The 24,624-nt window shown below is 50.4% G+C and overlaps 1 protein-coding gene and 1 long non-coding RNA gene across 5 annotated transcripts in view; both read left to right on the top strand.

Moving 5' to 3' along the window:
- AUH (AU RNA binding methylglutaconyl-CoA hydratase) overlaps positions 1-24,624 on the top strand; it is a 134,052-nt gene that overhangs the window by 62,977 nt on the left and 46,451 nt on the right. The gene's annotated exons all lie outside the window — the stretch shown is intronic.
- On the top strand, positions 1,250-23,304 carry LOC131813090 (uncharacterized). Its single transcript, XR_009346592.1, has 2 exons — positions 1,250-8,949; positions 21,482-23,304. It is a non-coding gene; the product is annotated as an uncharacterized LOC131813090 (long non-coding RNA).

Raw genomic sequence — 24,624 nt, 5'->3', positions numbered from 1 at the left:
GACAGAGAGGCAGGCAGAGGCAGAGGGAGAAGCAGGCTCCCTGCCGAGCAAGGAGCCCGATGTGGGACTCGATCCCAGGACCCTGGGATCATGACCTGAGCCGAAGGCAGCGGCTTAACCCCCTGAGCCACCCAGGCGTCCCCCCCGCCCCTTCTTAAAGTTGGTTTTAAGTTGACAGACTTGCCTTGGCTCCTGTGATCCCTGAGATGTCGTCTTTTGGGCAGTGAACTGCTGTAAGAGCTCCTTAGAATAGACAGTGTAGACGGAGTTTCTTTCTCCCTTGTTGGTGGACCTCTTAGCTAAAAGCAGATGCTGAACTTGCTTCCTGTTGCAGATGCAGCGTGGCCCTCGTCCCTGAGCCTTTGTCCGTGTCCACAGCTCCGCTGGTCCTCCACTTCACGCGGGACCAGCTGTGACGGCCACCTTGGGGTAGAGAACGGGGCAGGAGCGACAGTACTGTGGAAACAGCAAATGCTTTGCTTTCCTCGTCATATGAAGACGGCGGTCAGTTCCTGAGGGTGCAGGGTCTGACTGCATGCACACTGGAAACCGCGGTGCTGCAGGTCTGGTAGGGTTGAGCCCCTCCCGGCTCGTAGAGGCTGCGCCCCCTGCCAGATGGCCCTGGCCGTCCTGTTGGCATCACTTCTTCCCCTTTGGGATGACAGCTCACGGGGAAACAGTCGACAAAGCCTAGCATTTAGCTTTCTAAAGGTTTCCTTCCTTCCTTTCATTTTCACTTGAGCTTGAGCCCGAGTGATAATACGGTTCCTTTTAAGATATATTTTATAAATCTTCGCAAACCAAGTTAAATGAAAAATGGTTATTTTGGGGAGAGTACTGTTCTAGTGAACATGAGCACTAGTGGGCCATCACCGATAGTGTGATTCTTAGGTGAGTATTTGTCGGACTCCGGTAGGTTTTGCAGGCCGACAGGCACGAGGAGAGCGTCCGGGCCAGCCGGTAGCTCCCCTTGGGGCTGAGCGGGATGGCGAGTGTCGCGAGTCCAGGCGCATTAACGAACCACACCAGACTCGGGGATCTGTCGAAGCAGGATCTCACTTTATTGTGCAGGGGCACACCTTATATAGAGCAGCAGAAGGGAAGTGAGGACAGAGGGGGAAGAGCCAATAAGATCGGGCGAGAGGAGGAAGTGCCATAGGTTTCAGGAACCGAAACTGTGAAATTGGCGCCTTTTCTAGCCGGAAGAGGAGGCAGGCCAGCGCCATCTTTGCTGTGCCCAACAAGTATTCTAAATTTTATTGTCTATGAGACGAGAGCTTGTTCAGGGACGACTGTCGGAAGTAGTTGATGGAAAGGAATGCGGAACGTACGGGTCTGAGTTGAACATCTTTAAATAGTGTGAGAGCAGATGTGATTGGAAAAGTTAAACGTGACGAAGTATCATATACTCTAACCCGTGCTTTTACTCGTAATATGTATGTTTGATTATAGACACATACTATAAAATACAAAATACACAATGTCAATGAGTGAAAGCACTAGCCGATCTGAGAATAATTAAGATTGTCCCCAAGGACCTTGGTACAGCATCCTGAATTACACTGGGGGTCTCCGTGCGGCTCACAGCTCTGCTCTGGCCTCCGGCCTCTTCTCCTTACCAACGGCGGCTGCGGCTCCTCCGCTCTTCCCAGCGGCGAGCGCTCCAGCAGTGCACGCTGAAGGTCCCTTCCAGAAACAGCCCCTCTGATGACACTGCCCTTTAACGCCTTCGCGAGAAGCAAGCAAAACCAAGTCCAGAGGGTTAGAGTTCTTGTGACAGTGGAGGACATTTCTCGTAAGTGCGTGCAGAAAGCAGTGGCAGACGGCCTCGTGCCCGGCCTGTGCTTCTTGCCGCTTCGACTGGAGGACTTGGGGTTGGGGGCACGAACCCTCCGCACTGCTTTCATCGCCCCATGGTTCTCTCAGATCTCCTCCAGCTTTTTGTGTTGGGAATACTCAAACTTCCGAACATTTGAAAGGCGGAAAACTGATCCTCTTTATCTGCCTCACCGAGCCCTGCCGGTCCCCTCGGGCCCCCTCCTGGGCTCGTTCACACCGGTTTGTTCCTGCGGAGCCGTTTCGGAATGAGCAGGTGAACCCTGGATGTGCCAGCAGCGCCTTTCCTGGGAAGAAACCCGTACAGAACCACAGAACTGCCGCCACCCCGCACGAGATGAGCACAAATTTCAGGTTCCCCACGGGGCTCACCGTGCTTGTGGTGGCTTTTGGCTTTGCTTTTTCACTTCAGGATCGAGTTAATAATTCATGTTGTATTTGGTTAGATCTATGGGGTTTTACTGTTTTGTTTCTTAAATCTAGACCAGTCTTCCATCTCTTTGTTTTTTATAACACATTTTTTTTTTAAGCATTCAGGCAAATTATCTTACTGAGGTTTACACATTCTGGATATGACTGAGTCATTTCCTCAAATTTAGATGTAGGTGAAAATATTGAGCCAAGAACACTCAGTGGGCTGTGCTCCGTTTCTCGTTTTAGCGGTGACTCTCGGTGGTAGGTTGTCCCGCTTTGGGGGACAGTAATTTTGATCCCTTACTTCATGTGGTGACTAACTAGGACTAACCTTTGAACATTCTGTTTTTAGAAACCTTTTAGGAAAATAATCTTTAATTACTCGGTTGGCATTGACCGTTCCCCAAATAAAAGCAAGAGGAAGGAAACTCGAGAACGCCGGCGTCATGCGCATGGGGTGGGGGTCCCTTCCGTCTGCGGGCCGGGCCCTGCAGGAAGGCGGCTCTGGGCACGGGGAGCAGGAATGCCATTTAGGGTGTGCCCGTGAAGGAATGTGGATGTTTAGACCCTGCGCGCCTGTTGTCCTGAACACCGTAGTCATTTGGAAAGTGTTGTTCGTAACCTTTGTTGAAATCCTCTTAGAATTCACGTCAGAATGGCAGCTGCTTCTTGCGAACATCCTTAGTAGTGACTCATCTTTATCCTGCGAGGGTGAATTTGGTTTTCACAAATAGCAAGAGACCTTTCTGTACCCAATCTGATTAATTAAGGTCAGACTGTTTCAGGAGGAAGAATAGTGTAACAGCAAAACTAAGACTGCTTTTCTTACGAGGTTCCCCTGAGGTCGGACGTTTACCTGTGTTGCGAGCCGTGGGCAGCACTGCTGGGCTTCGTGCCCGCTCCCCGGCTGACCTCTGCGGAGGCCCGCTCTCTGGTTCTCTTGTGTGTGCATTTGTTTGTTGGTTGGTTTATTTTAAGGATTTTATTGATTTTATTTTGAGAGAGAAAGTGGTGCACAGCGGAGAGGTGGAGGGAGACGCAGGCTCCCTGCTGAACAAAGAGCCCCATGTGGGACTCGATCCCAGGACCCCAAGGTCATGACCTGAGCGGAAGGCAGATGTTCCACGGAGCCCCCCAGGCGCCCCGTTAGGTGCATTTAGTAACACGCTGCTTACTCTGCAGACTCCCGTTTCTTTGTACTAAAAATGTAGTTCAGGGACCTCTTCTAACTGCAGTGTTTGGAGAGTTGTTTGTGGACTCCACACTGTGGACGGGCCATTGCGTTAGTCGCAGTGGAGGGAACATCGTGCGTGTGACTCGGCAGTGTTCCCTTCGAATTGCCGGGTCAGAGTCAGACCCGGCAGCAGAGAGCAGGCGCGCAAGAACCCTAGCTGCCCTCTGCTCACTCGCCGGACTCGGACAGGCTTCGGGCGGCTCACGACTGCGACAGAGCAGTGTGGCTTCTGCCCGCTCTCGGTGTGCGCTCACAGGGGCCCCAAGGTGGCTTCTCGGCTCAGTCTCAGCCTCCAGGCCCCCTGCCGTGTGCTTTGCTCGCACGGTGCCCGAGGGGGTGTGTGCTTGCAGGAAGCACTGGTCGCGTTTGCGGCCGTGACCGGGAAGGACAGGTCCCCGCGGCCGTGCAGCGGCTGCTCCGCAGAGGGCCGGGGGCTTGGCGCCCGGCGCGCTGGGACGCGGGGCAGGAGCGCAGAGGGCTGGGGAGAGGAGAGGAAGGGGCCTGCGCCGGACCGCGGGGGCTGGAGGGACGATGGGGGAGTCGAGGGCTGAGCCGCGCAGATGGAGGCGAGCGTTGCCCCGACACCGGCACCGCGCTGGGCGGGAGGAGACTGGCAGCAGCTGCTGGCAGGGAAGCGAGGGGGTCCCCGACTGGCCGCCGTGCGTCCACCCTGAATGAGAAGGGCCCCCGGCAGGGTCTCAGCAGAGGGCAGTGCGGTCGGAGGCTTTTAAAGATTTTTCTGGTCTCTGCGGCGAGGCCGGTGAGAGGCGGAGCGCGTGCCTGCGGGGGGCCTGTGGCTGCGGTTCAGGTGCAGGGCGCGGGGCTTGGCCTGGGACGTGGCGGTGGAACCCGGGGGTGTGCCGCGGTTTGGAGACTCTCCTGACGGAGCGCAGCGGTGTGAAGACGACTGCCGGGATTCTGGCTGGAGTGACCGAGAGGAAAAGGTTCCCTTCAGCAGAGATGTGGGAAGAGCAGGTTTAGAAGACACAGTGAAGAGTATTGTTTGGTTAAAAATAATTGTTATACATCCAAGTGCCGTATTAAGCAGTAGGTTGTGCAAGTGTGAAGTTTAGGAGAGTGCTGTGGGCTGAAAATAAAAGTATGAATTCAGTTTCTTCCTGGCATCCATCCCTCTGGTCTAAAAAAAAGAAAAAAAAAATCCCAGAAAGGGCCATTGGCACAGCCAGAGAGAACTTCAAGAGAATCTTTCTTGTTCAAGTTTGGGAAATGGGAGATGAGTCTCTTGGTAGGGACTGCTGTGGCAGGCAGAACCCGAAACGTCAGGAATTCAGAGGGAAGAGAACCTTTCTCAGTCACAAGAGCTGCTGTCTCAAGGGGGTGAGGGCAAGTTCCTGCTGCTTTATGTTCTCCGTCTGCATTTTGCCTTGGACGTAGGTGTAGTTGTTGAAAGTGCAAGATAGAGCAAGGTGTAGACAACCCCAGGGTTGTGGACGGAGGTCCAAACTGGGGGAGCCCTAGGGCATTGGAAAATACCAAGAGATGGTCAAGCGGGGGACGTAGGAAGGAGATCCCTTCACGTCGCTTGTGAACTCCTGACTCACTCTTGGGCTGTGCGTGCGTGTGTCTGATTCTGCACAGAAGATCAGACGCTGAGGACTTGCACCGAGAGATGGGCCACTGCCCGGATCCGAAACTGGCCGAAGTCCTCACGAACATAGCGGCGCTGAAGCCACAGTCCACAGAAGGCTGGCTGGGATGTGTCGCCTGAGTCCGTGTAGCATTGACCGAACGCTGAAACAGAAACGTCCAGGCCAGAATTACTCAGCGTGTGAAGAACCCGAAAATCTCAACTTGCATGGGAGAAGACATTGAACAGATGCCCTCTAAGATTGTAGATGTTAGGATTACCTGAGAAAGATTTTAAAGCATTTACTGTAAAAATGCTCCGAGAAGTAAGGGTGAACCTTCCAGGTTCCTCCTCTCCACCTGGCCCGTGCACGAGGGCTTCCCGTGCTGGCTGTCTGGGAATGACGAGACACCTCGCGCCTGACCCGGAGAGATGTGATCGCGAGCGGTTTCTCAGTCACATCGGTTCCCATTCCAGAGGAGGAGGAGGACACTGCGGACACCCCACGGGGCCACAGCGCGGGTGTGATCTGGAGTAGAGGATCCGGCATGGCTGCGAGAAGCCAGCTTCGGAGCGACGGGAGGGTGGGCTGCCCATGCGTCCCACAGGACGGTGTGGTAGGCTTGGTTTTTTTGTTGTTTGTTTTTGCTTTGGTTTTTTCTTGTTAATTTTATTGGAACTCAGGAACCTGAGAGCAAGAGTCACATGCTCCAGACTGTGCCAGCCAGGTGCCCTGACGGGCTTGTTTGAAGGATTCCATGGTCTGACGCTGGAACCCACTCCCCGGAGATGAGTAGGAACCCGGCCTGGTCTCTTCAGTGAGGAGGGTTCTTTGTCTAGGGCGCTTATCCGTGGGAGCAGAGTGGGGGGCTTGTGCTCAGGCCACTTGCGGCTCATCTGGTGTCCCTAGATGATAGGAAGCACGTGCTGTTGGGCCTTAATTTTAGGCCTTACACCACACAAGCAGGTGGAAATACAGCAAGTTTCAGAAAAGAAAGAAAAGATACAGAGTATCATACTTTAGGGGTGACAAATACATTAGCCAAAATAAGAAGCAGGTGGATGGACTGAATACCGGATAGACACGACAGAAGAAAGAGGGGGAACATGAAGGTGTGTCCACGTGACGCTAGGCGGCTCCTGGGCGGTACTGACACCCATTCTGTTATTATGACTTGTGTTGTTCCTGAGTGGTGGTTGGCTGTAATTTTTCTTATTTTTAAGATAACTTTAACAGCTCTAGTTTATAATTGATGTGCAATAAACTGCGTGTATTTTTAGCAAAAATATTTGGTGAGTTTTGACGTTTGTATACCCGTGAAACCATCAACAGCTAAGAGAATAAATATGTCACCCCCAAAAGCTTTTTCACGCAACAACTGAACCACTCTCTGTCACTATAGATTAGTTTTCGTGGTCTAGTATTCTATGTAAATGTAATATTCTCTGTAATCTTTGCCTGGCCTTTTTATTCAGCATAATTATTTTGATACTCATCTACTTTATAGTGAATTAACATACTTAATTCCTTTTTATGGCCGAGTGACCCTGCATTGTATAGGTATACCACAGCTTGATCACTTTGGATAGATGCTTGGCTTATCGCCAGTTCTGGGGGTCTTACGAGTGAAGCTGCTGTAAATATTTGTATATATTGTACACATTTGCTGTACACTCCGGCCTTTGTGTGGACATACATTTTCAGTTATTTGGGTAAATGCTTAGGATGGGAATGGCTTCATATGATTAAGTACGTATTTATGTTTTTAATAAATGGCCAAACTGGTTGTCCCACTTGGCTGGACCAGCATGTGAGAGTCCCCAGCAGAAGGAATGAGACTTCCCTCGTCTTTTGCCTCCTCGCCAAGCCTGGCACAGTCTTCCTGTGGACGTGATTGGTGGTTCCTTAATGTCTAATGATGTTGTGCATCTTCTCCTGTGCTTCCTTGACATCTCTGGTTCTTTTATGATGTATCTCCTCAGATCTTTTACCCATTTTAAAAAAGTGTTTTTATTTATTTGGGGGAGAGAGAGAGAGAGAGAGAGAGAGAGCGAGCAGCAGGCGTGGGGAGGGAGAGGGAGAAGCAGACTCTGCACTGAGTGTGGAGCCTGAAGCGGGGCTTGATCTCAGGACCCTGAGATCATGATCTGAGCCAAAATCAAGACTCTTAACTGACGCTTAACTGATTGAGCAAGCCAGGCACCCCTCTTTTACCCACTTTTAATTGGATTGTTTTATTTCTAAGTTTTAAATTCTTGATGTGTTTTCTTCTTATTTTTATAGATACAAGCCCTTTTTCCAGTATATGCTTTGCAAAGACTTTGTTTCCATCTGTGAGTTGACTTTTTATTCTTAGCAGTTCTTTGAAAGAACAAAATCTTAATTTTGATGAAGTTCAGTTTATCGACCTACTCTTTCATGGACTGTGATGTTGGTGTTGTGTGTACGGAATCTTCCCCTAAACCACAGTCATAAATGGCTTTCTCCTATGTTTTGTTCTAGAACTTCTGTAGTTTCGGTTTACATTTAGATCCATGATCCATTTTGAGTCCATTTTTGTGTATAGTGTACTGTGTATAGTGTACTGATAAATGCCTGCATGTAGACATCTGACTGTTCCAGCCCCGTGTGTGTGGAAAAGAATGTTCTGGTCTCTTACTTACCTTCGCACCTTTGTCAGATATGCGGTGTCCGTGTGTGTAGGATTCTCTCTGGGCTCTTTCCTGTTCCATTAATCTTTGTCTATCTTGATACCAAAACTTCATGGTCTTGATTACTGTAGCATTAAAATAAATCTTGAAAATAGGTATTGTTAGCCCTCTTACGTGTTGTCAAAGTTGTTTTGTCTAATCTATATTCTTTTCATTGCTGTATGAATCAACATGTTAATTTCTACGGAAAATCCTCCGGGGAGTTTGCGACTGTATTCAGAGACCCACGAACACCGTGTAACTCTCTTTATTTTGTTAGGTCGTTAATTTTTCTTTTTTCTTTTCTTTAAGGTATTATTTATTTATTTGAGAGAAAGAGAGAACACAGAAGGAGAGTGAGAGGGAGAAGCAGGCTCCTCACTGACCAGAGAGCCTGATGCAGGACTTGATCCCAGGACCCTGAGATCATGACCTGAGCTGAAGGCAGACGCTCAACCGACCGAGCCACCCAGGCAGCTCCATGGTCGTTAATTTTTCCTGATCAAATTTTATGTTCTGTTGTTTGGCAGAATGTTCTGTAAATGTGAATTAACTATAATTGTGAATTTTCTGTTTTTCTTTTCAGTTCTATAGTATTTTCTTCAAGTATTGAGTCCCTGTTAGGTGTAGAAACACTTAGTTTTGTCATGTCTTATGACGGGTTGCTCTGTGTATCTTAAAATAATCTTTTTATCCCTGGTAATGTTCTTTGCTGTGAATTCTGCTGTGCCTGGTGTTCATGTGACTACTCCAGTTTACTTTGGGTGGTATTAGCCTCATCTGTTCTTTCCTGCCTTTTTATTCTTAAGCTATTTGGGTCTTTTTATTTAAAACATGTTGCTAGTAGGCAGCATATGGTTGGTTCTTGCGTTTTCATCCTGTCTCACGATGGCTGCCTTCAATTGGACTATTCAGACTGTTTACTACTAATCTGATTATTGATATTTAAAAATTTCTCGTTTTCATATTTATTCTCTATTTCTTGTTTCTGTTCCCCTTTTTTTCTTTTTTCTGCCGTTGTATGGCATAATTGAATATTTTTTTATGATTCTGTTTTATCTGCTTGGTTGACTTATTCGCTATTATTCTTTATTTTATTGATTGCTTTAGGGCAGGAACTGTACATCTTTCATTATGACAGACTACCATCACATGAATAAAACATTTCATATACAGGAATGTTACAGTAAGTACTTTCATATAAGTGCTATCGTATGTATGCTTTAAACGCATGCTTCACGATTAATTTTGTTTAAAAAAATCTATTATTCTGTTTTTAAAAATTTAAGTAGGTTCATGCCCAGTGTGGAGCCCAGTGTAGGGCTTGAACTCATAACCTTGAGATCTGAGCTGAGTTCTAGAGTCAGACCTGAGCTGAGTTCTAGAGTCAGATGCTTGACTGGCTGAGCCACCCGACACCCCCCAAAATCTGTTATTCTTAAGAGATGTAAGTAATTAGGAAAATGTCATACATTTATTTCTGCAGTTGTTCCCACTTCGTTTATTCCTTTGTGGAGACACATACTTGCGATTGTTACCAATATCCGTCTTCCTGGAACACTTCTGTAGTGCACGCTCACTGCTGATGAGTTTCCTTGGCTTTGGCATATCCAAAAGAGTCTTTAACTCTGTATTTGAAAAACATATGTGCTGGGTGTAGCGTTCTGGGTTGGCTTACTCATCTTCAGTGTGCTGAAGGTACTGTGACAGCGGTATCTTAGCTGAGTCTGTCTTTCTTGTGAGGCCCTGCTGCCGTCCTTACCTTTGTTCTTCCAGCACAGCATGTTTTTTTCTAGAGCTGCTTTAGGATCTTCTCTGTATCACTCCCTGTGAGCGGCTTGAATCACGCTGTGCCTTGGTATGGTTTTCTTCCTTGCCCTTTGCTTGGTATTTGTTGTGGTTCTTGACTCTGCTCCCTTTACGTGCTTCTTTCCTGGGCCTTGAGGAATTTCTTCACATGTGTAGGGCTCAGGACTCTGTTGAATGTGCAGGAGGGAGTCTCTTCAGATTTCTGGAGTCTCACCTCTGTCTCACACACCCTAACCCACGTCCCTCAGGGCCACGGCTCATCTTTCACTGAAGGTGCACTGGGTTTGGCCTCCTTCTGCCCCTGTACTGTGTCCTGGCAGCTCTTTCTGGTTGATAAGTTTGTGCAGAAGTAGGGCCCACCTTGCTTGTTTTTCCTGTCATCACTGTCCCATGTTGCCTCATGTCCACTGTCAAGAAAACTGAATTTTGGCTGTTTCAGGCAGATGGTAAATCAAGTCTTTGCTACCGTATCATGGCTGGAAGAGGAAGAGCTCTTTTTTTTTTTTTTTTTAAGATTTTATTTATTTGCCAGAGATAGAGAGAGAGTACACACAAGCAGGCAGAGAGGCAGGTGGAGGCAACGAGAGGTAGGCTCCCCGCCGAGCAAGGAGCCCAATGCGGGACTCGATCCCAGGACCCTGGGATCATGAACTGAGCCGATGGCAGTGGCCCAACCAACTGAGCCACCCAGGCGTCCCGAGCTCTTATTTTTTAAGTGAATACTTGTGCACGCATCCATTAATTGCATTGTTTATTATTTATTTAATTTTGTATCGGGATGCAGTGGACATGTGGCGTTACGTTAGTTTCCCGCGTACGATCCGATGATTCTCTCTGTGTATGTGTTGTAGAAAATCTCCGCACTAAATCTAGTTCGCATCTAGTTCGCATCCATTACCCCACGAAGTTACAAAGTGTTTCTTCTGATGGGAACTTCGTAATTTACTTTTAGTCACTTTTATTCTGCAGCAAGTGTCACTAACTGTAGTCCCCAGTGTGCTCACCACAGCCTCGGGGCTGCGTACCGTGTGGTTGGAAGTTTGCACCTTTAGACTGTCTTCACCATCGTGCCCCGCCCCTCCTCTCACAGCTGCCAATTTGTTTTCTTTTTTATGATTTTGTGGTGGTTTTTTTTTCTTTTTTTTTTAAGGTTCTGCATATAAGTGAGAACATCTTCTATTTGTCTTTGTTTAACATATTTTACTTATTTAGCATAATGTCCTCAAAGTCCATCCAGGTTGTGGACAAATGACAGGATTTCCTGCTTTTTATGCTGAAATAATATTCCACTGCAGAACAGCCACCCCAGCTGCATTAAGCATTCGTCTGTCCACGGGCACTTAGGTCCTGCCGTGTCTTGGCTGTTGCAGTTAGTGCCGCAGTGGGCATGGGGATGCGGATTTCTACGTCCTTCCTACCCTTCTGGATGCGGCTTCTTTTCCTTTCCTTTTCAAAAATGTCTTCGGTCGTGAATGATCTGTTATGCTGATCTTCAGAATGTTCTAAGAGCAGATTGCTTTATACGTAGTTGTTATCTTGGTGTGTCCGTGGCCGGAGGGGAGCTCAGGACCCTCCTGCTCCATCTTCCCCCACTCTCTGTGTCTCAGGAGAACTTTTTATTCCTTCTTGAGTTCTTTGATCCACTGGTTGTTCAGTGGTGTATTATTTAAGCTCCACATACTTAGGAATTTCTTGGTTTTCTTCTTTAATTGACTGCGGACTTTACACCATGGTGGTTGGAAAGATGCTTGGTCTGATTTCCGTGTCCTTCAGCTTAATGACCGTTTTTGTGGCCTAACCTATGATTTATCTTGGAGAGTATTTCACACACACTTGAGAAGAATGCTCTTGCTTTAGGGTAGAGCTTTCTGTAAACGATTGTTAAGTCCATCCAGTCTGATGTGTCATTTAGAACAGTGTTTTGTTATTGGTTCCCTGTCTTCACAGTCTGTACACTGGGGTGTAGTTGGGTGTTCAGGTCCCCATTACTGGTGCACTGGTGTCGATTTCCCCTTGTTGTTAATGTCCGCTTTATGCATCAGTGTTTGTAACTGTGCTGTTCTCTTCTTGGATTGACTCCTGTCGCTACATAACAGCCTTCTTTGTCTTTTTTTTTTTTTTTTTTTTTTAAAGACTTTATTAGAGAGAGGGAGACTGAGCAGGGGAGCAGCAGAGGGAGAGGGAGGAGCGCGCTTGCTGCTGGGCAGGGGCTGGACGTGGGGCTCGACCCCAGGACCCTGGGAACATGACCAGAGTCAAAGGCAGACAACAGCAACAACAAAGCCATCCAGGCGCTCCCTTTTTTCCTTTTATGACCGTCTCTGTCCTGACGCTTACTGCGCCCGGTACTGACGGAGCCGTCCCGTGTTTGGGCTCCGTTTGTGTGGAAGACCTTTCCCACCCTTCACTTTGGGTTTGCCTGTGTCCTTTGAGCTCGAGTCTGTCTTTCCGAGGCAGCTTTTATTTTGTTCTCATTCCTTCAGCGGTTCTGTGTCGTTGGACTGGACGTCGCATCGTTTTACACTTAGGGTAATTACCGATCAGTATATATTTACTGCCACTTGGCTAATGGTTTTCTTGTGGTTTTGTCATTCCTTGTCTTCCTTCTTGGGCTGTCTTCCTTTGTGGCTCGATGGCATTCTGTGTGGGGAGCGGACCCCTCGCCCTTGGTCTGCAGTGGGTCTGCTGCTGGTTTGTGCGGGTGGTGACCGAGACGCTCACGTTTCAGAACCGAGGTTCATCCACGTCGGGTGAAGCTGGAATGCATTCTGCGCGTCATTCCCCCTCACGGGTGCTGCTTCTGATGATCCATGCTATTCACATCCTTGCGTGCTGCATTCACACATCGGGGTGCCAGTCCCTTTGACTGCCTGTTCCGTGGTACCTCATGTTGGCTGAGGAAGTGATTGACCCACCACCTTCACAGCATTAAGTTACTCTGGACTTTCTGCCAGGAGGTTCATACTTTCATAGGCTTTCCTGCTAGTAATTAGTAGCCTTTCATTTCAGCTTAAAGCCATTTCTTTAAGATTTTTCTGGAAGGCCAGTCTAGCGGTGATTTGAGGAAACTCTCTCCAATTCGGGAGGACAGTTTGCCTGGCATTCTCCGCTGGAGGTCTCGTTTGAGCACTTGGACCATTCTGTGCGCTTCCGTCCTGGCCCGGAGCTTCTGTTGAAAAATCTGCCCAAGGTCTTGGGGAAGGCCCCTTGTTTATAACAAGTTGTGTTTGTCTGGCTGCTTTTGAGAGTCTCGCCTTACCTTTCACTTTTGGCAATTTGGTTATATGTCTTGGTGCGGGTTTCTTTGGGTTTTTCTTGTGTGGAACTCTCTGGGCTTCCTGGAACCTTATGTCCTTAATCCCCCAGGTCAGGGGCATTTTCAGCCATTGTTTTCTCAAGAAGGGTTCTGCTCTTTTCTCTTTCCCCTCCTGGGGCCTCTGTCGCGTGGGTGCCGGCTTTCTTCGCGGCGTCTGATGAGCCTCTTAAGCTGCTTTTCCTTCTTCCCCTCCCGCGGGCACCCCCACCTTGCGTATGAGAGTCCCGCAGGTCTCTGAGGTCCCTGATCCTTCCTTCTGCTCTGCTGAGTCTGTCGTGAGCCCCCTGGGGTTTTTTACAGTGGCCGTCCTGTGTTTCAAGGCTGTGACTTCTGTCCACCACCTTTTATTCGCCTTTGTTCAAACTGCCGCTCTGTTCACAGATGCTTCTCCCGTCTTCCGTGAGCAGTTTTAGGGCCCTCATTTTGAGAGCCATTTCATTGAGGCCTTTTGTGAGGCATCGTCTTGGTTTTTCCCTTGGGATGTATCCTCGGGGGTTTTTCCTTTTCTTTGAGTCTGTGTTGGCTTTTTTTGCATTGGGTGGAACCGCTGCCTCTCCCAGTCGTGGAAGTGAGCCTTGTCATTCACGTCTGACACAGCTCTTAGCTGTTTCTCACAACCAGGTTTTGGTCCGAGCGGCTTGCTTCATCCTCAGTGACTCCCCGTCATGGAGGCTGCGGCTGCCCTGTCAGTGCCCCACAGGGGAAGGTCTCAGCGAGCGTCTGGCCGCAGGCCGCCTGCAAGCCCCACCGTGATGCGGCAGCTTTACAGTCTGCAGACACACCCCTGGGGGCAACTGGCAAGGGGTGTTTCTGTCCGTTTCCTGTCCGTTCTGAGCCCTGGTGCGACAGCCGGTCAGGAACTGTGACTTGGTTTGTCGCTGTCCTCTTGTACGTGCTCACACGGCCCAGCTGGCCCCTAGATCCAGGCTTTCTGGGCGGCAGCCACAAATGCTGGGCTGCCAGATGTGCACAGGGTTCTTCCTCAGCGACCTGAGCCGAGCAGACGGAGCGCTCCCAGGTGGCCCCTGCTGTGGGGATTGTGGTGGGCTCCTCGATGTGTGGCCCCTTGGCCACAGCTGTGAAGGTAAGTGGGTAGCTGCTGTCACCAGAATCCTGGGCTGTCCAGGGCTGCATCTCCACGGTCCATTTTGTGGGACCCGGAACACTTAACTTGCCATTGTGTGCCCTGGGTTCCACATAATGTACAGGACGTGGAAGCCTTGCCCCCAGAGCCAGGGGGTCGAGGGCTGTCGGCACAACAATGAGCGTGCTGTCCCTGCACGCAGGCTCATTTCCAGAAGACGCCGGAGACCTGGGGTGAATCGGGGTGGGGGGGGGTGCACACAGCTGTGCCACCAGCCTTGTAATTCCTGAAGAGTATTTCTGGAGCCCCTGGACGTGCACTGCGTGAGATGCGGCCCCCAGCACGAAGTTACGGAGTACACGAACTAGGCCTCTTTCACAGGAACACTGGGTGCTTCTCTGTGTTCTGCTGGGTGGGGGGTGGGGGGGTCCGGGGGGCAGCCAGTTGAAGTCTCTTTCTCAGGTCACTAACCCTGCGGGTTTTCCGGCATGAATTCTGATGACTTTCAAAACTAGACATTCTGTGCTTTCATCTGTCGGGGCGCAGGGCTGGAAGCGTGGGTGCTGCCCGCGGTGAAGTTCGAGCCCTTTCCTGCTCAGGCACAGTCTTGCGCTCGTGAGTTCGCTCTTGGTTGTGTGTCGCCGTGCTGGGGGGCGCTGACGGCCAGATGGTCCCTCAGCCTCTCCTGCTGTTTCTGCGCGGGTTTTCTCTCATTCACCCACTGTGTAAGAACTCCTCAGCCAGCTTTTTGGGTGTTTTATAGGAAATTGTTCTGTATTTAGCTGTAGATCTGATGTGCTCACGGGAGGAGGTCGGCTCAGGGTCCTGGTATTCCACTGTCTGGACCTGGAATCCATCGCATTATTTTATTCAATTACTGACCGTTAAGCAGAAAGGGTCTCTCAGTGTACGCGTCCTGATGGTGATTTTCCCACTCACGGAGATCTTGCCAGGGTCCTTCCAGGGTCTGTTTTCTACAATGTTGAAATCTTAAGATCTTAAAAGCTGTTTGGCATGCAATGTTTGCCGAGGTCTGCTTCCTTGGGAAGGGCTCCGTGACAGCGGACGGTGGTGGCGCTGGTTGGTCAGGAGCGCGCTGTGTGGCCTGGTTGTGGCGGGACTAAGAAACGTGGGTTAATGTTCAGATTTCTTGTGTGTGTGTGTAAAATGGGCTTTTACTAGACTTTTGGTATAAGCGGGGTGACACCGTAAGCCACAATGTGATTTTGCAGTCAGGCATCTCCCCTTTGACTGTGTGTGCGTTTTCCTTTGAGGTGACACTGGGTGTCTGCCGGGCCCCCGTGCACCAGCAGTCACAGCAGCCTTCTGGGAGCGTGTGTGCGGCCCCGCTCTGTGTGGCTGGCTGTGTGCTCTTCCGGCACGTCGCCCTCGCCTTCTGCCTCTGGAGTTTCTCTCCTGAGCACAGCCCCTGCTTTCCCCGCCCTGCGTCTTCCAGCAGGGAGCCAGGAACGGGGCGCCCACGAGGCCCGGCCTCCTGGGGGGTCTGCCGGCGGGCCTCCGGTACCCTCCCTGAAGGAGAAGTGGTAGTGTTACGTGAGAGTTTACCTTCCGGAGCCCTTGCATACAAATGTCATATTGCGGGGGCTTTTTAAAGAGAAACATAGACACTAATAATGTCTGATGAGACATACAAAATAATAATGGGTGACAGTTTTGGGGAATTTCAGAATTAATCTTCTAGTAACTGAATTTCTTAAAAGCGGTTGCTTATGTTGTCTACTGTCCCTTGGTTTGGTTTCCGTTAGTAATCATGCCCATAGTGGTTTGGAGCTTTCCCTCCCGATTCTAAATGCATCTCCCAGGGTATGAGTACAGGCGTCCACGGGCTTGTTTTCTCTAAAAGTGTGACCAGACTGGACGTTCCCTTCTGAGACTTGCTGCTTTGGATTCGCTGGTATTTTAGGTGTCTCTGCTTGTCTGTCTTACAACTAGCCGAAGAACTTCAGTGTTTCACCGTAAAGCATTCTCCTGGTCTTTTTATATATCCATAATCTCATGGGGGTATATTATGATATATGAATAACCTTGAATTATTTTGGTACTTGCAATATTTAGGTACATTTTCTATTGGTAAAAGATTGTAGCTGTCTTTGAATGAACTGCTCTGACAGTGCTGTGTTATTCTTTCATTCTTAATGATACTTCTGGATTCGAGGTGCCTGTATGAGAACGGTACTTTTTGGGTATCTTTTTTATAGGTGAGATTAGTTTGGAGTTTTGTTTCATATGTTGTCTTGTGAGATTTTGGTAGTAGTTTAACATCTTAAAAAATTATTTAGAAGTCTTATTATTTATCTGGTTTCTGGAATAGTTGAAATAATGGCATTAACTCGTCTTTGAAATTTTGTGCTGATTTTACTTGTGTATCCTGCTATGTTTGGACATTTTAAAATTCCCTTGTAATAAATGACTTTACTAGAGAAATAACGTTACCCAGATTTTCAGATGTATGAATATAGACTTTTATGTTATGTTTTCTTGTCGTTGTTTGAATTTTCTGTCATTTGGGTGTTTCTCTTCTTTCTTCAATTTGTTTTTATTTCCTTCCCTTTTCTCCCGATTTCCTGTTTCACAGAACCGACTCTTAGATTTACGGTTTCTGTTTTCTTTGACTCTTTCTCTTTTCTGATTTATGACTTCCTGCTTTTTGATCCTTAATTCTACCTTTTCTTTGCCCCAGTGCTTGCGTTGCTTTTTTTTTTTTTTTTTTTAAGATTTTTATTTATTTGAGAGAGAGGGAGTGTGCATGAACGGGTGTGGGGGGCGTGGCAGGGGTAGAGGCAGAGGCAGAGGGAGAAGCCGACTTCACCCTGAGCAGAGAGCCCCATGTGGGACTCGATCCCAGGACCCTGAGATCATGACCTGAGCTGAAGGCAGACGCTTCACTGACTGAGCCACCCAGGCGCCCTCTAGACATGGCACATGTCTTCATTTTGGTTTAGAGCACTCCACCAGTGTGATGTGCCCGTTTTCCCAGGAAGTGTCTTTACCTTGACGTCTCGCGTACCCACCTGTGAGGGTTAAGAACCCTTCATTTGAGCGTCACGCTCCAGATGTGCCTTACGCAGCCTTCTCTTTCTGCCTTGGAGTTGCTTTGTTATATGTGTGTGTCATGCAGACATTACAGTTTGCAGATGTTATAAAATGAATTCTTAGAGGTAATTTTATCCCATGTTTCACGTCCTTTGTTTCGGAAGTGGACCTCAGAGTTCATCTTTCCTGGTCCCGGGGTCTTCAGACCGGCTTCTTGCCCTTCCTTTGTCCGAAAGCGATTGCTCTGGGCCCTGCTGGTCGTGCCAGGCTTTGCTTCTGTGATGCTGTCTGCGGGCTCCGTTGTTCTTGATATCTTTATGTACATGTCATGTAATTAAAAGTTTTGTTTCATACTTGCATTTTTCTTTGGAATTTTCAAAGTTAGCGAATTACCTTTATGGAGTTTCTCAAAAGTAATCTAAGTCTGCTGGTATGGCTGTTGGTAGATGTTGGAAATACTTTCTCATTTAATTCTACTCATCCTTCATTTTTCACAAAAGCTGAAAGTAGAGATAACGTTCTGAGAGCTCACATGGACTTACGGGCTCACGTGGAGGAAATTCATGTTTGATACTGACTCTGGATATTATTTTTGCTCTTGCATGGAAAAATTATTTAAAACTTTTTAGAAACGTGACGCTGTGCTTCAGGAAGCTATTTTGGTGCTGTTCTCGAAGGACAGATTGCTGTTCCTTTACCACCCTGACGAAACTAGGTCACTAGCTTTTGGCACATCTCCATGATGTGAGATTTATTTGATGTTCAAGTGCACTGTCTGGAAATAGTGATGCGATGTCAGCAAGGCCACTTTTCATGTCATGAACATAATTTCCAGGGCCCTGGAACTCACTCATTCGTTGACCTGTTAATGATCACACATGACCATGAGCGTCTCAGAGGCAGAAGCAGCGTCTGGAAATGGTCATTGTCCGTTTCCCCGTTGGATGTTATGTCGTGCGGTTTTGTTAAGTTTGGAGGTTGGCCTGTTGGGATCGTTGATATCTTATGAAAACCAAGGACCTGTTTATCAAGCAGACTTTTGCCTGATGCCATGATGGGACCCACTGGCTCCTGTCGTTGAGAATATATAGATACAGATATCCTCTCTCTCTCTCTCTCTCTCTGGATATATATATTTGAATTCTCTCTTGCTGTGGCCAACTTTAAACATGATTGGGAAAGTTCCATGTTCATACGCAGCCAGAAACAAGTACTTGCAAAAACAGGGAAGAACTCCAGCACTCCTCTAAAGCTAATGATCTGTAGGTACCAAAATACCTGACAGTTGAAATGAGCGACTTTGAAGTCAGCCATATATTAATTCAGGGTTTCTGAAAGAGGCAGAGAAGATACGACCCATTGTAAAACCACTGACCTTGCCAGGAGTGGCCCTGGAGTGGGTGGAATCCTTGCTCTGTGGCCTTGGGAAAGTGACTTGCTTCCCCGTGCTTCTGTCTCTCACCTGTGAGGTGCGGTGACAGTCCCAAGGATTTGACTCCGGCCTTGTGACAATGGAAGGAGTCAGCGGTGCCACTTTAAAAGGGTTCTGGGGGCTCCTGGTTGTCTCATTTGGTGGAGCATATACTCTTGATCTTGGGGTCATGCGTTCAAGCCCCACGTTGGGGGTACAGTTTACTTAAAAAAAAATCTGGGGGCTCCTGGGTGGCTCAGTGGGTTAATAAGCCTCTGCCTTCGGCTCAGGTCATGATATCGGAGTCCTGGGATCGAGCCCCACATCGGGCTCTCTGCTCAGTGGGGAGCCTGCTTCCTTCTCTCTCTCTCTCTGTCTGCCTCTCTGCCTGCTTGTGATCTCTGTCAAATGAATAAATAAAATCTTAAAAAAAAAAAAAAATCTGAAACTGCAAACAGAAGAAGCCGTGTGTGGCCGGGGTGGATCTGGTCCCTTGGGTTGACTCACGGCAGCGTCCAGTCCCGGGTTTGTTAACTGGTAGGTATTGAGGAAGTGTTCCTTGAGTGAAGCCTGTCGTGAAGCCTTTCGTTTTGTTTTGTTTGTTTTTTTGAATGCTGTAGCTCCCCGGAGTTCTAGGCGGCATACCTCGAAATTTTGTTTACGTGCTCTTTGGATCGGTTTTTAGCACATTTGTGTTCTGTTTCTGCTGCTTTCCTTGGTATAGTTTGTCTTTAACTAGGCATATCTCAGTGCCCTTGGGGACACATTCTTGAGATTCCAGAGACCTTGTACAAGCTGTTTCGCTCCTCTGCCTTTGGTGGACCTGCGGAGGCTTTTTGTGCACATCATTTGAGCCTAAGGAAGAAAGGAACAGATTATTTCTCTCAAACTCAAGAGAAGCTGGCTGGTCCTTGCACAGTTTTGAGAAGTGAGAAATAAAGTAGATTTAGATTCAGGAGTTGTTTGTATTTTGTGGCTGCGTAAAATTAAAGCTGCAAAAAGAGCATTAGTCATAGAGCCCAGGCTCCTTTTAGATGCAAACAACTGAATTGTCAAGAGTCAGTGATTGCTCTGTAACTGGAGCAGTGCCCACCCCCCCAGCCCAGTCCTTGTTATTTGGGTCACTGTGTAATTAGGTTTTCACTGATTTGCTTCATGAATGCACACATATTCCTGTTATTCCAGATGCCCTGAAAATCATTTCTGTTCAGTTGTAAAGGCGGGCAGTTCAAAACACTTTAATGGTGCCCTTATTTTGAAAACCTTAAGTTGGACGGCAGTTTCCTCCCTCTGTCCGTCTGTTTCTTCCTTCCTTCTGGAGGGGGAGAGCGAGGTCTGAAGCAGGCTCCACGCCCAGCTGGGGCCTGAAGGCAGCGCTCCGTCTCAGGACCCTGAGATCACGCCCTGCACTGAGAGTCCAGCAGACCCTCGGCGGACGGAGCCCCCCCCGGCGCCTGTGTGACATTTTCTGTGCCGGTTGATACTGCAGAGATCTGCACCGCCGCTCAGATGTGTGAAGGCTAGCATGTGCGTTTGGAGCTGCTCTCACACACGGTGCTGTGGGCAGCCGATTCACTGACGCATCACGAGCCGAGCACGGTGGAGTCCTTGGCAGTGCGGATATTAGGGTGTCTGCGGGCCAGGAGGGGCTCTTAGGGGAAGCGTGTTTACCTGTCCTGACGGACTCTGCTGCCGCGTGTGCACTTGCCCGGCATCGGAGCCCCTTCCTCCAAGGCCGTGGCTCCCTGCTCTATGGGTCTGACTGGGTGGCTGCTAGCGGAGGCTTCTGCTCAGGATTTTGTGTCAAAACGTGACCTCAGAAGTAGGGACAGTGGGTGGAGGGTTCCTTCCGGCCCTGGCAGCTTTGTCCACACCCTGGGGGGCAGGCTTCTTACTAGAGTGGCCTCGCTGGGGTGCGGGGCTGTCATCCTCGCTCGGGGAGTCTTGGTTCCTCCCTGCTTTCTCAGCACAGTTCTTTAGCGCTCCTGGTTCCGTGGAGGCGCCCAGAAACCTTTTCGTGAATTCTCGGTCTGTAAATCCGCCCAAGTTGGTTTCCGTTGGCAGCAGCCACGGAGCCTGTGCCGCCGACCCCGTACTCCGTCCGCCAAGCCCCCGGCGGTGAAGCCCAGCCGGTTACCGCTCAGGTGCGAAGGCTCACGCGCCGCGTCGTGTCCTTCTGCTCGCGAGCATTTGCTGTGCCTGGATGTGTGGCCCGGCCTGTTTCGGAGTCTGCGGTGTATTCACCTGCTCTTCAAGTATTAGAGGAAGCCCTTACTGTGTATCAGGTGCGCGTAGTGCGGGAAAACACAGCGGCGCGCAGGAGAGCAGCCCCTGCCGGGGGGAGCACGCGGAGTGCCCGTTGCCGGCGCTAAACGGACGGAAAGATGGAGCGCAGCGCAGGAGGGCGCCGGGCCGCAGGCCATCAGAGGCCGTGCAGGGCTGCCCCGCGGACGGCTGCCACGGCCTCACCACGGCCTCACGCCGGCCTCACGCCGCAGCGCGGGCAGTCTGCGGGCCTGGGGCGCGGTCGGCTCCCGGCGCCCGGATCCTGTGTCCGGAGACGGGCTGGGCCCGGGAAGGTGACGGCCGCGGCGCTGGGGCCGCAGGAGACCAGAGCGGCCTCCGTGGCCTTCTGCAAGCACAGGGGCGAGGAGAGCGGACACAGGCGCCGCGGCTCGTTTACCCGACGGCGCGCGGGGACCGTTGTCATCCTGAGGAAGCGAAGCGCGGCCTGCAGAGCGCCCTCGCCGCCACCCTGCCCTGGGCCGCGGCGGGCCCGGTCTCGTCCGACTCCGGCGGCCGCAGCGCGTGTGGGGCCCAGCGAAGAGCCGCGTTTCCTTGGCCAGGACGGGAGCTGCTACGCGCAGAAGCTGTGAAGGCCGCGGTCGTCGCGCCGGGTCGAGGGAAGGCGCTCCCGCCGCCAGGCCTTCTTCGCTCCCCGCACCGCTCGCTCGCGCCTGGTGATTGAAGATTCATTTCTGTCGGCGTGAAGACGACAGGAAAGCTGACTGAAGCGATCTTAATATCTTGTTGATCCATTCCAGAAAGAAAAGAAAGAGCAGACATTCAGCCTCACCACCGGGTGCTGTAATGACCCCGTGCGAAGCATAAGCGGGAGCTGCCGGGCTTGGACGGAGACGTGGCGAAGCTTTCACCGCTGCGGCGTCCCAGGGACGTTGTCCCTGCAGAAGCGTTGTGCTGCGCGGCGGGCCGGTGCAGTAGTGGGACAGCCTGACCGACTCAGACTCAGGCCCGGTGCTTCCTGCCCCCGCCCCCCGCAGCGGAGCGTGCCGGGCTAGTGGGCTCTGGGCGGCCCCCAGGCCAGGCAGTCCGCTCGCCATCGCGCCAGCCTGCAGGCCGTCCTCGCGGTCGTCCGGAGCCACCGTTGGCAGACCAGGACCGTGGGGCTGAAGCTGGGGACACTGCCACCCGCCTAGGAGGCTGGGACTCGGGCTTCTGGGCCGGAGCCGGCTGGACCCCGCTGCGGCACTTCTGCTGTCCACCGTGTGGAACCAGTGGCAGCTGCCTCCGGAGAACAGTACACACAGCAGGGGGAAGGGAGCAGGGCGGGGGTTGCTTTCCGAGGGCATAGAGTGTCGCCCATGGGCGACACCTCCTTGAGCCTCCGCCAGCGAGGACGGACGGGGCAGTGGAACGTGCTCATCTCTAGTTGCAGCGGCGGCCAAGGAGGGAAAGTGCGCGGTCCCAGTAGTCGCTTCCCGTCTGCGCCCACGGAGGCCTGAGGACTGCAGGGGGCGATCGGGGGCGTCGGAAGGAACCGGAGAATGCAGGCAGCTGGAGGCCGTGGCTCTTCTTGGCGGGCACAGCTGTCACACGAGCGCGGACCTGTGTGGCGGGAGGGGCTGAGTGGTCAGGGGAAGGACAGGCTGCATCCCGTGTGCTGCAGGTTTGGGGTTACGTCATTGACTGCATGGCGGGGTCCTCATCAGGGCCACCTCCTTGGGTCTGTGAGCTTCTCTTTCTCTGTGAAGTGACAGTGACGGGATTATCTGTATTGCTGAGCTGTTGCGAAGTCCCTATCTCGGCCGCCTTTTAAAAACTGCTCCGTAAACTACGACAGACACCATATGCAAGTGCTACTTTTTCTAGGGAGTTTTCACTTGCCGGCTGGCGGACCTTTCTCGTGCACGTGCTGCTGAATCTGGGTGTTGGTAGGTTGGGGGCTCCGCTGACGCTTGGTGCCACCGGGACCGACAGTGAAGACCCCCGCATCGTGATGCTCCTGGCACTGTGCTGCTCACACTTCCCTCCAAAGCACCCGTAACCCAGAACACGCGCACATAGGCTGTGCAGGCCGTCCTCACGTGCTGGTGGCTTTTCTGACGTCACATTTTGTTTCCCAGCTTGTGTACAGTTTGCAGTCCAGCCCAAACAATATTTCTGTTAAGTTCCGATTACCTTTTCAGTTACCCATGAACAAGATGTTAAAAAGAGGGAAGGGGCCCCGGCTGTTCTGTACTGGTGGACAGGATGGGGGGGCCCAGCCAGTGACATCACGTGCTCCTGGACCTCGGAGCGCACACCCCCAGTTCCTGGGCTGTTCTTATTTGTTAAAGAAGAGGATTGACTGTGTCCTGTGTCCCCTTCTGGGCAGCTGTTCTGTGAAAGCGCACGTAGTGCACATCCCAAGGAACTCCTGACCTGATTACAAAATCAAATTATACAACACGCTCATTCTTACAAAGTGGTTTCTAGATATTGTGTAATTCTTATCCATCTAGGTTGGTCATAGGGGACTTTGCCCCATAGAGTTTATTATTGTCGAGGCCACAAATGATCAAATTTTATTTGTTTAAAATATTTGTGAGTGTTACTCATCAGTAAATGACGTTTTATTAGGCTGTTCTCTCTGTTCTTGTGTGTCATAACTTGCCACTATAAGCTTCTAGGCCATAAGTCTTCCGGTCAAGAGGATAGACCCTGAACACTGGTACTTGCTACCTGCCTATTTTAAAACCTCATCAAAATGATAGCACAGAACATTGGTGGGGGAATCATAACCATTCGCCAATAAATAGCAAACCAAGGGGAGAGAATTCATCAACAAATGAGATATCAGCAACTTTGTTTGGAATATAGGAGATGCCAGTGGGTTAAAGCCTCTGCCGTCGGCTCAGGTCATGATCCCAGGGTCCTGGGATCGTGCCCCGCATCGGGCTCTCTGCTCAGCAGGAACCTGCTTCCCCCTCTCTCTGCCTACTTGTGATCTCTCTCTGTCTGTCAAATAAATAATGAATAAAGTCTTAAAAAAAAGAAAAAGGAATATAGGAGATGAGACAGCTCTAGCCTGTGTATTGCCATTGGGCCTGTGAAGGTGGGGAAGGCGTTATTGTCTGCAGAGGAATCTTGGAGGGGCTCAAAGCCACCAGCTGTTTTAGTGGTAATAACTTAGAGCTGAGGATTCCCAAAACAGGGTCCAGTTGAGGAGCTAGGTATAAAATTGTCATGGTCACCAGGGCCCTGCGCCCCAGCCTCCCAGTGCATGTGCGCACACTCAGAGCAGAGGCAGCTGGGGTGTGGGATCAGCCAGAACAGGCAAAAACTGATTCTTCTGTACACACGAAATGAACTTGGGAGAACTGGGACTTTCCGTGTGGACTTTGGTCCCACAGTAAAGCCCTCCTCATTGTTCAGCGTCCGCTGCTCAACAGTCAGGCTCTTTTCTGTTTACGTCAGGCGAAGCCTGCCTGTCTTATTCGTGCAGAGAGCTCAGAATTGCCTCTCAGAGAGGAGGCCTTCCTAAAATGCCAGCTGACCCAAGAGCGCAGGAGACCAGCTCCCATGCTCAGAGCTGCGGGTCACCGGGCGGACGACAGCTGCAAGCGTGGACGAGGAAAAAGGGCCTCGATGAAGGAGCTAATGCAGGAGCAGTGGCGGTACCCAGAGGGGCCGTTAGATTTATTGTTTAAAAGGATTGCTGAAATGAAACGTAAGTAAAAAGAGGATAAAGTGATCTTCCAAAATGGAAATCCAAGTCCGAAGGAATACAAGCTGCACGGTGTGACACTCGGCTTTCACAGAAGTTACGGAAGGAAAGAGAGGGGAGGCCGTGGTCAGGAAAGCAAAGGAAGATCATTCCTGGGCCAGGAAAGAGGGGTCTTTATATTAAAAGGACCCATGGAGATCCAGCACAATTAATGGAAACAAGTCATCCGTGGGTATGTAT

This window comes from Mustela lutreola, chromosome 12 (genome assembly GCF_030435805.1).
Source record: "Mustela lutreola isolate mMusLut2 chromosome 12, mMusLut2.pri, whole genome shotgun sequence".
In the NCBI taxonomy this organism is placed as follows: domain Eukaryota; kingdom Metazoa; phylum Chordata; class Mammalia; order Carnivora; family Mustelidae; genus Mustela; species Mustela lutreola.
The sequence above is the reverse complement of the archived record's forward strand: the minus strand, read 5'-3'. Positions and strand labels throughout refer to the sequence as shown.